Raw genomic sequence first — 10,396 nt, 5'->3', positions numbered from 1 at the left:
ACGTACCTGTTCCGGGGCCTCCCAGCGCGCGTCCCAATGCAGCAGCTGGCGCGACGCCGCGAAGACGGCGGACTGAAGCTGCAACTACCGGCGATAAAATGCAAAGCACTTTGCATAAATCGCCACCTCCAAGAGATCGATTCCCTTCCCTACTATAAATCCTTCCTAGACCGAGCTATTCCTCCCCCGACAAGCCTTCCCTGCCTAAAACTCCTTTGCGAGCAAACGCCCTTGCTCCCCGCCCACATCCAAAACTTCCCCTCCAGCGATCTAATCAACCAGCACTTCCTGGACGGAACGGAGCGGCCCAGGGTCGAAATGAAACAACCGAACCACAACTGGAAGCGACTGTGGAAAAATATCTCGTCTCGGAGACTAACTTCCGGCGAACGCAGCGCGCTGTATTTGCTGGTGAACGAGAAGACGGAGCACCGACGGCTGATGCACGTGATTCAGCGTGCAGACGGCCCGAACTGCCAGCACTGCGCGGCGAACGAGGAAACGCTGACGCATAAGTTCAGCGAATGCCAGCGCGTGGCAGCGGCCTGGGCGCAAACACAGCGAAGGCTGACGGCGATTGTTGGAGGAAGGCAACAGTTTTCCTTCGGTGAACTCTTCAGGCCAGTTTTAAACGGGATTGCAGACGAAGAAAGAGCAAAATTGCTTAAGAATTTTATCAACTACATCGTCTTTGTTGACAACTGTTCAACAACTGCGATCGATGTAGCCGCTCTTGACTTTGAGCTCAGCCTGATCCGCTCCTAAGCAGCGTGGTGTAACCACTGACGCGCCCGGAGGTCCCGGGGCCCCCCTGACCACAAGCTACATTTAAAGTGGAACAGGGAACAACCTCCGGCTCCTCCGGGGCGCCTGGCATCGACACCAACGCACCAGCGAAGAATCCACGGAGGTGCTCGGGAGACCCGGGGTCCCCCTAACCACAAGTCTTTGGAGGAGTGGAATAGGGACAACCCTCCGGGCTCCTGAGACCCCTGGAAGAGGACGCAAAAGGGGTAACCCCCCATCCCCTCGGATCAAGCAAGCATCCCGGCGAGGGACAACGATCAACGATTCACCGGCCGAACTACAACACACCAGTACAAGTGAAACTCTTATACGTTTAGCATATTCGAATATAGGTTATCAAATTTACTGTTTAATTTTAAGAAACGTCAAATAAACAATATTTTATATATAAAAAAAAAAAAAATGAAAAGTGAGCAAAAAAAAAAAAAAACATAGGACATTCATCCGGCTACAATCAATTTGTTTCCCGTGCGCTCCTAAAAACGCCTAAATGTAGACTTCATTGGTCGTAAGTTTATCTAACCCCTGTTTGAAAAATGTCGCACGTCGTACGAGTTGTCGCACGGTTTTGATTTTACCGTTTCGATATCGATTGGTCGAAAGGACAACAAACGCACGACAAACACTCGACATGCGCGACATTGTTTTTTTCCATCGATTTTCCATAATTTCGTCGTCACGATTTTCGTCGACGCAAACAGTTTGACAGTTCTCTTCAGTTAATCTTGTTTGGACTTGATTTCAACCGAATTGAACCAGTTGTCGTTGCTGTTGGGCTACTGGAGGATTTTAGCCGATTGACAGGTAAGTTGTGTTACTTTTCCGGAAAGTTTCGGCTGGAGTGGCGAACGGCCTAATCATAGTCTTATGTTCTGGATTTCCAGATTTCGGTTGTCGTGGCGGTGAAGGACGAAGACGGGACATATCGTTAATCCGGTGGGCCATGTCCATGGACTATGCCGGAGGACGGTATCGGAAGGAATCGGTCTGCGATTGAGAAAGCGGATTGGTGTTTTGCTTTCCGTGGAAGTTGCATTCCCAAAGGAAGGAGGGAGATGGAACATTCAAGCTCGGGAGTCAATCACTTTTCCGCGTGAATAAAAAGGTGGAGGAGGACGGAATAATAAACTCCCGCGACGTTTCTAAACAGCCAGAATTTGTTAATGGAACCGGTGAGTAGTGTTTTGGATGAGGAGTGTTGGGAGTGCGACATAAACATAAAACCAATAATTCGACGAAGAAAAATATTCAAATTTGAATTTGCACAATTTTGAATTTAAGATTTTTTTCATTTAATAATTCTTAAAATTTCAAAATTCTTAACTTCTGAAATCCTAATTTCAAAAATTCTAAAAAGATTTAGTTTCTTTAAAATTTGTAGGGTAAATGATATATTTAAAATTTTAAAATCCAAAAATAAAAAAAATATAACTCTTTCGTTCTGAAATAAAAAACTAAAAATTCTTAAAGTTCTGAAATCCTAAATTAAAAAATTCGAAGATTCTAAAATTCCTAAAACTATCAATCTAAAATTCTATAAATTTTTATTTTTAATTAAAAAAAATATAAAAATTTAAAGTTAAAAAATTCCACCATTTTTAAATTTTTAAATTTCTACAATTCCTTGCTTCTTTTAAAATTCTTCAAATTGCATAATTTAAAAAACCATTGAATCTTGAAATGAGAAAATTCAAGGTTATTTATAATCTTAAGAATTTGAAAAAAATTAAAGTTCCTAGTTTTAATAAAATTCTCAAGATAACATATATTCTGGCATTAAAAAAATGCTCAAACTCTAAACTACTAACATAAACATAAACTACTAACATAATAAAATTCCTAAATTCCTACATTCATAGATTCTAAAATTGTGAAATTTTCTTCTTTACAGAACTCTTAAAATCTAGTATTCGAAAATCCTAAAAACAAGTGCATTCTGATATTCTGAAAAATTGTATTTTAATTCTTCATGTTTTAATATTCCAATTAATTTTGAAATTCTTAAAAGTCTTAATACTTTCAAAATTTTTCGTTTTAATATGTTGATAATATAACATTTTTAAAATTTCTGATTCCAATTATCTTGAGGTTTGTAATTTTAAAAAATACAATAATAAACTAGATAATAAGTTTTTAAATTTATCTATTTTTATGTTTTACAATTTTGTGATTTCAACTATTTGGGGTTTTTTTTATAAATATTATTTTTGAACTTTGATATTAACTTTGAAAAATATTTGCAACGGCATTTTGAAAATATTTTTTTTGTCATTGGATACATCAGAACCTCACTGCTACCCACAATAAAATCAAACATAACATGTTTCATTTTTTTAAACCCAAAAATTTTAATGAAACTGACTTTTTAAATTTCAAAACATAAATCTTTCTTTCTCAAAATTTTGAAATGCGAAATATTTATTAAAAACGTCATGTCTTAATATTTGTAAATTCTTGAATCCTGCAATTTTTTTTTTTTTTTTAATTTATATTTATTTTGATTTTCTTTTCCATGTACATTCATTCAGTTAAAGTATTATTGAGTGTCCAATCACAGTCGATGACTTTTCACCTCAATTTTAAATACTAGCAACTTTCATTTATTCATGAAATATTGTAGCTTTCGCTATTCAGTGATTTCAAATGTAGGAGGTCCTACATGTACAAAAGGGAAAAGGGATACCTTAAAACTAACTTATAAACTATATAAAGAGCGGATCAATGCAGCTGAAGACTGCAATGATTTTTGTCGAAATGCATCAATTATCTTATTGGACATAACATCCAAAGTGTCAACTTCGGCTAATTGATGAAGTTCACTGGTGCTGAACCAGGGAGGAAGTTTCAGAATCATTTTCAGAATTTTGTTCTGAATCCTCTGAAGTTTTTTCTTCCTGGTTAAGCAACAGCTTGTCCAGATCGGCACAGCATAAAGCATGGCAGGTCTGAAAATTTGTTTATAAATTAACAGTTTATTCTTGAGACAAAGTCTAGAATTCCTGTTTATAAGTGGATACAAACATTTAATATATTTGTTACATTTAACCTGGATACTTTCAATGTGATCCTTGTAAGTAAGGTTTTTGTCAAAAGCAAGTCCAAGATATTTCACTTGATCCTCCCACTTTAAATTTACCTCATTCATCTTTATAATGTGATGACTTTTTGGTTTCAGAAAATCAGCCCTTGGTTTGTGAGGGAAAATAATAAGTTGAGTTTTTGCAGCATTTGGAGTAATTTTCCATTCTTTCAAATAAGAATTGAAAATATCCAAGCTTTTTTGTAATCTTCTTGTGATGACACGAAGGCTTCTACCTTTGGCGCTGCAATTTTTATTAATTACAAGCCTTTCCCGACAAACTTCGTCTTGTCCTTGTCCAATTGTTTCTTGACGTATAGCTTGTTTGCTTAATCAGCCTCCTGTGATCAAAAATTGATTATACGTAACTTTTCCCCTACAATCGGCAGATTTTCCGGAATCGGTTCCAGAGTGGCCAAAGTTGTAACTTTTTGGCATAAAAACCTTCCTTGGGTTTACATGAACCTAACGCATCAAAGAGCACCTCGATCCGACGTTCCATCCCTGACTGAAAAGTCCGTCGGACGTCCGTCGTTTGTCGTCCGTGCAATCGTACGACGTCGCTCGACAATGTCGTGCGACTTTCGCACGAATGTCATACGTTTTTGCACCAAAATGTCGTATTTGTCGTGCGATCGATGATCGAAATTGTACGACATTCGACCGACGTCGCACGGTTTTGTTATTTAGAATGTCGTGCTATTGTCGTGTGCAGATTGGAATATGTTTGTTGCCTGAAAAAAAAATATATCATCAATCAACAATTGGCAAGAATTTATAAATTAAATTCAGATTTCAATAATAATAATAATTATAAAAATTCAATTCAATAAAATTTCAAATATGTTTTTTTGAACTATGAAAGAAAAACTAAATTTATGAACTTTCAAAATTTAAGAGGCAGTATTTGTAGATTCTGCTCGGTTTGTTCTAGAGGTCGTATCGAGGTGCTTCGATTTGGATGAAACTTGCAGGGTTTGTTTGTCTATACATAAGATGAACTCATGCCAAATATGAACCCTCTACGACAAAGGGAAGTGGGGTAAAATGGGCATTGAAGTTTGAGGTCCAAAAAAACATGAAAAATCTTAAAATTGCTCGCATTTCCGTAAAACTTCATCAATTCCAACTCTCTTAGATGCATTCGAAGGGTCTTTTGAAGCCCTTCAAAATGTGCCATAGACATCCAGGATTGGTTTGACTTTTTCTCATAGCTTTTGCAAATAACTGTTAAAAATTGATTTTTTTAAAACCTTAATAACTTTTTGCAACAGCCTCCAACACCCATACTCCTATAGGTCAAAAGTTAGGGAAGAAATTGTTACATTGATTTGCAATAATAATCTCTTTCAGCCATGGCGTGATGTCCATGTACGTCTTAAAAAAAATTAAAAATTAAATGTTTCGTTTAAAATTGTCATTTAAAAAACAAGGTGCCTTCCACTGTGCTTCTTACAAATGTCAGCCTGAAAGTGAGCAAATTGAATTTTATTGTGCAATAGATAATTAAGGCCAGGTTTCTTTTAGTTATTCATTCAAAAATAACAATTTAATATTTAAATGTATTAGCTTTGAAAAAAATATTTTGAAATTTGAGGTTAAGCAAATAAATCCAAATTTACTGACTAAACTGTTCTTCTCAAAATGCCTCTTAAATTGAAGATATTTTTTGATTTCTGTTTCCATAACGTATAAAATTTGTAACCTAGAAACTTTTTTTCCGTTTATTTACTTTACTTTACTTTTACTTAACTTATTTTTCTTGAGAAAAACATGACGCCTAGAGAGTATTTAAATAATCCTATTTATCAATGATTTAAAAATAATTAACTAATAATAGTTAACTAACTTTTGAAACATTTAAAAATATGTGGAGTCGGAGTCGGAGTCGGAGCCAACCATTTGTTGAAAGCTGGAGTCGGAGTCGGAGTCGGAGTCGGCTAGAGTTGGTAGACCGGAGTCGGAGTCGGAGTCGGAGCCAACCATTTGTTGAAAGCCGGAGCCGGAGTCGGAGTCGGAGTCGGCTAATCTGAGAAAGCCGGAGTCGGAGTCGGAGTCGGAGTCGTTTGAAACATGACCCGACTCCGCAGCCCTGAATTTTAGTTTGTTAAAGTTTTTTAAATTTGTATTTTATTGAAAATTAAAAAAAAAATAAGATCTCAAAAATCAGTTTTTTTATTTTTAAAATTTTAAGAAACTTATTAAAAAATAATAATCTTTGAAATTTTAGAATTTAAAAATATAATTTATTTCAATATTAGAATTTACAGAATTTACAATTTTGGAATTTTAGAACTCATAATTTTTAGAATATTGGAATTCAAAATTCCAACTCGTGCGTCCAACGTTTTCTGAATTTAAGAACTTTATAATGTTAGATTTTTTGTATTTATAAATTGAAGAATTTTAGTACTTAAGAATTAAGGAATTTTAGTGTTTAAGTTTTTGTCAATTAAAATTTTTCTTATTTTTGAATTAAATTTTTTTTCAAAAATATTTGAAGACTTTGAGAATTTGAAGAATTAATAAATTCTAGAATTTAAGAAAAGAATACTAACAATTTGCACAATATCAAGAAATTAAATAAATTTTGAATTTTCGAATTCTTACATTTTTAAGTTATGAAATGCTAGAATTTTACAATTTCAGCGTTTAAGTTTTTTAAAATTTTTAGTATTTTTGATGTTTTTATTTTTCAGTTTGGAATTATTGGATTGAAAAGTTGAAATTTGTTATGTTCCATTCATCCTATTTTTAATTTCGATTGTCCAATCGCACTTCCAGCACACCCCCAATCGTTTCTAAAACATGACTCACCAGTTCCTTTAGGTATGCGTCGCAACCTCCCGCGGACGGTAAAACACCAAACACCAACCGCTTCCACGATCGCAAACTGGTTCCTTCCCGTCCCGTCTTCCGGAATGGCCCGCCGAGTAAACCATATTTCCTGTCCTCCTCCTCCTCCTCCGCCACGAAGACCGAAATCTGTAATACAAGACACTTTGATTCGGTCGCTCGCCCACTCCGGCCGGAACTTTCCGGCAGAAAAAGTAATTGAACCTAGTAAACAACTTACCTATTAACTGTCCAAAATCCTCCAAAAGCCTAAAAGCAACAACAACTGGTTCGACTCGGTTGCAATCAAGTCCGAACAAGATCAACAGAAGAGAACTGTCAAACTGTTTGCGTCGACGATAATCGACGTCGAATTGAAGGTAAATCGATTGAAAAAACCATGTCGAGCATGTCGAGTGTTTGTCGTCCGTTTGTCGTCCTTTCGACCAATCGATATCAAAACGGTAAAATCACAACCGTGCGACAACTCGTACGACGTGCGACATTTTTCAAACAGGGATGTTGAACTGATTCGCGTTCGAACAAAACCGTCGAAATTTTTTATATATATAGATTTTATTCGTTCCAGCTCTGTACAAACAGTTTCCAGAGTGCTTTTTGCTGGACGTCGACCAGCAAGAGGAAAAGGACAATGAAAATGCGTTGGTGGTGTTGGACTTCTAGCGGAATCTCAAAAGCGCCATTATCAAAACTCAGTCTTCTTCCTGGAGATACTTTCGGCCGAGAACATTCTCCGGGTGAAGGCGATCGAGGTGGACAAACTTCCCACGGGGCAGCACTAGAACATTGGAAGGGTAGACAAGCAGAACCTTTCCAAAAGTGGTTGGTCATCGTCGGACCAAAAGGAGTCGGTTTGTATTTCCTTCTTGTACAACGGCCAATCCCGTCATTAAGCGAAATTAAGAAAATTATGGATGCAGTGAAAGTGAATATTTCAAAAACAAAGTGCCAGGCCAGTGCAAACTAATATAAATGAATAAACATAATCAAAAACATAAACAAAGTGAATTTTATTTTGAAAATAACCTCAAAATACCGAAATGACAGCACACGACAAAGGCACGACATCCTAAATAACAAAACCGTGCGACGTCGGTCGAATGTCGTACGACAATGTCGAACAATTTCGATTATCGATCGTACGACAAATACGACATTTTGGTGCAAAAACGTCTGACATTCGTGCGAAAGTCGCGCGACATTGTCGTGCGACGTCGTACGATTGCACGGACGACAAACGACGGACGTCCGACGGACTTTTCAGTCAGGGACAGGGTTCATTGGATTCCAATAGGAGCTTTCCAAGCTTTCATCGTTTATATCGTTTTCAAAGTTTTCAATGCTGGCGACGCCTATGGCTTTCTACCGAAGGTTCTCGCGATTGAGTGTGTAGTGGTGCGGTTGTTGAAAATAGCTATCTCTGACTCTGTCACTTTCTTAGAAGCTTCTTAGGCTAGCTTCCCTGCACCGTGCGGCACACGCGGTTCACCGAAGCTAAAAAACCAAAACCGCGGTGTGCATTGTCACTGGCGCATGGGAAGCTTGCTATGATCGCGTTTGTCATAAACGCTTGTTTGATTACAAATGTAATATGCTTGTGTACGATTGAATATATTCTTTTGGTGAAAATTGCGTTTTTTATTTCTTTTGGAAATCATATCATTTATAATACTTTGCTTTCATCATAAGACTTTCTTTTGTGCTGACGTTATAAATAAACAAAGTCGATGTTATGAATTGAAAAAAGTTCTACCATTGTTATATTCTTTAGTAAGAAAGGCTCTATCTCACCCCAGGTGGGATTAATTCGGGTTTTTGCTTGACAGTGACAGCTGTTGTGCGGTGCACGCTAAATTTATTTCCAAAAATCGGCTACTTTTCAATCAAAGTTCCAGACACGGTTCCAGCTCGGTGCTGGCTCCGACCAGCTCGGTGCTGGCTCTGAGCTCGTGGTTCCAGCACCGGCAGAACCGAAGTGTCACCCCCCTAGTGTTTGACTTTGTATCTTTGTAATTCTTTAAAAATTTAAATAAAAATGTTAGGAAAAGTGATCGTGCCCGCGTTTTACTTACCAGTGAGTTTGAAAAATATCGGGTTGGCGGCCCGATACACCGATCTGTAAAACTAGTTTTGGCGAGGGTTCTGGGCACGGCGGCAATCGAATGTACCGGCGCGTTGCTTCCGGTTGCATTTGATTTGAGGAGGTTTTTAAATCCACAAGGGGTTTATTCGGGGGCAACAGTTTCGGTAATCCGGAACTTCCGGTAAGTTTCATATTTGCAGTGGTTAGCATAAAAAAATAAACTTAGACCAATCTTTCAAACCAGTTTTTTAAATGTAACTGAGTACAATAAATCCTCAAAGTGCGTTTTTTTTGGAGGGGCGCAAACCGAGGAAGAGCGCGATTCGGGGGAGCGTTATTTCGGGGTTTAAGCGCAAATCAAGGGAGTGTTATTGCGGGGTTTTGACATAAAACGGGGTTTTCTTTTTCAATTTTATTTACAAATAAACGAAACATTTATATAAGGGGTCATCAACAAAACACTGACAAGCCATGCAAATTTCAATGAACGAAGTTAATCATAAAAGGGGCAATTTAGCTGAAAATATTTCAAAGGCCATTTTTTTAACTCGAGTATGTAAAAATTTCAAATGAAAGGTATGTTTTACTGTTAAAATAATTCCTATTTCAAAGAAGCTCAAAATATGATCATAATTTTTTCACAATTTGGGTAATGATTCACAGCCAAATGAACGTGAAAAAAAAATTGTTGGGCATTTTTTTAGCCTGGAAGGCATGACTAAAACTTCAATATACAACGGTCCAAACTTTAATGTGTATTTATTTTGAGAGGTCTTCTAGAACTTCTTTAACTTTATGCCACTTGCCCCTTCTTTGATAAAAAAAATAAATTTAGCATTAAGTATGAATGTATTTTCAAAAACACTTCAGTAGAAATATTCATACAATTGACTTTGGCACCCCTAAATATTTTTTTTGTATTTTAAACCAAATTATCAAGTTATTTGTAATTCTATTTTATAATTCAGCACCCTTTCTGTTTTCAAATATCTAATGAGGATGTTATAGCTGACATTAACATTTTGTACAATCATCGACCTTGAACGTTAAATTGGCCTTCTGCTTGTTGATCACCGCCGCGGTCGTCAAGTCGCCTTCTACCTTGGTCTTCTCTCCGCTGTAGGACACAATGTACTTCGTTTTCGACCTCTGTAACTTGTTCGTGATCCTCTTGGCCACTTTCAGCGGCAAAACGTTGCACTGTGCTCCACAATCCAGCTTAAACTTCACCTTCAAGTTGTCGATTACTGCTTCCTCAAACCAGTCACCATCATCGTCGTCGGCCCCTACTGCGTGCAGGTAGAGATCTGCCTCTGCTTCCGAAGAGTCGTCTTCGTCGCTTTTGACCACTGCAGCTGCCTTCTTGATCTTCGTGTTCCCTCTCTTCGTTTTCTTGTCAGTGCCAGCGTTTTTCTTCTTGGCCGCCCTTTTTGGACAACATCTCGCGAAGTGACCGATTTCTTGGCACTCCAAACACTCTTTCCCGAACGCTGTGCAGCTCCTCCTGCCGTGTGTCAATCCGCAACGCTAGCACAGAAACGGTTTGTCGTCGTCGTCGGATCGAACAGCGT

At 37.6% G+C, this 10,396-nt stretch overlaps 2 long non-coding RNA genes across 2 annotated transcripts; one reads left to right on the top strand and one right to left on the bottom strand.

The window, feature by feature from the left end:
* Positions 1-1,437: 1,437 nt before the first annotated feature.
* Positions 1,438-7,741, top strand: LOC119767610. The gene is made up of 2 exons (XR_005277613.1): positions 1,438-1,979; positions 7,311-7,741. It is a non-coding gene; the product is annotated as an uncharacterized LOC119767610 (long non-coding RNA).
* LOC119767612 lies at positions 4,599-7,099 on the bottom strand. Its single transcript, XR_005277615.1, has 3 exons — positions 6,963-7,099; positions 6,704-6,871; positions 4,599-4,620 (listed from the first exon to the last, which is right to left on the bottom strand). It is a non-coding gene; the product is annotated as an uncharacterized LOC119767612 (long non-coding RNA).
* Positions 7,742-10,396: the final 2,655 nt, after the last annotated feature.

The sequence above is a fragment of the Culex quinquefasciatus genome, chromosome 2, assembly GCF_015732765.1.
Source record: "Culex quinquefasciatus strain JHB chromosome 2, VPISU_Cqui_1.0_pri_paternal, whole genome shotgun sequence".
Taxonomy (NCBI): Eukaryota; Metazoa; Arthropoda; class Insecta; order Diptera; family Culicidae; genus Culex; species Culex quinquefasciatus.
The sequence above is the reverse complement of the archived record's forward strand: the minus strand, read 5'-3'. Positions and strand labels throughout refer to the sequence as shown.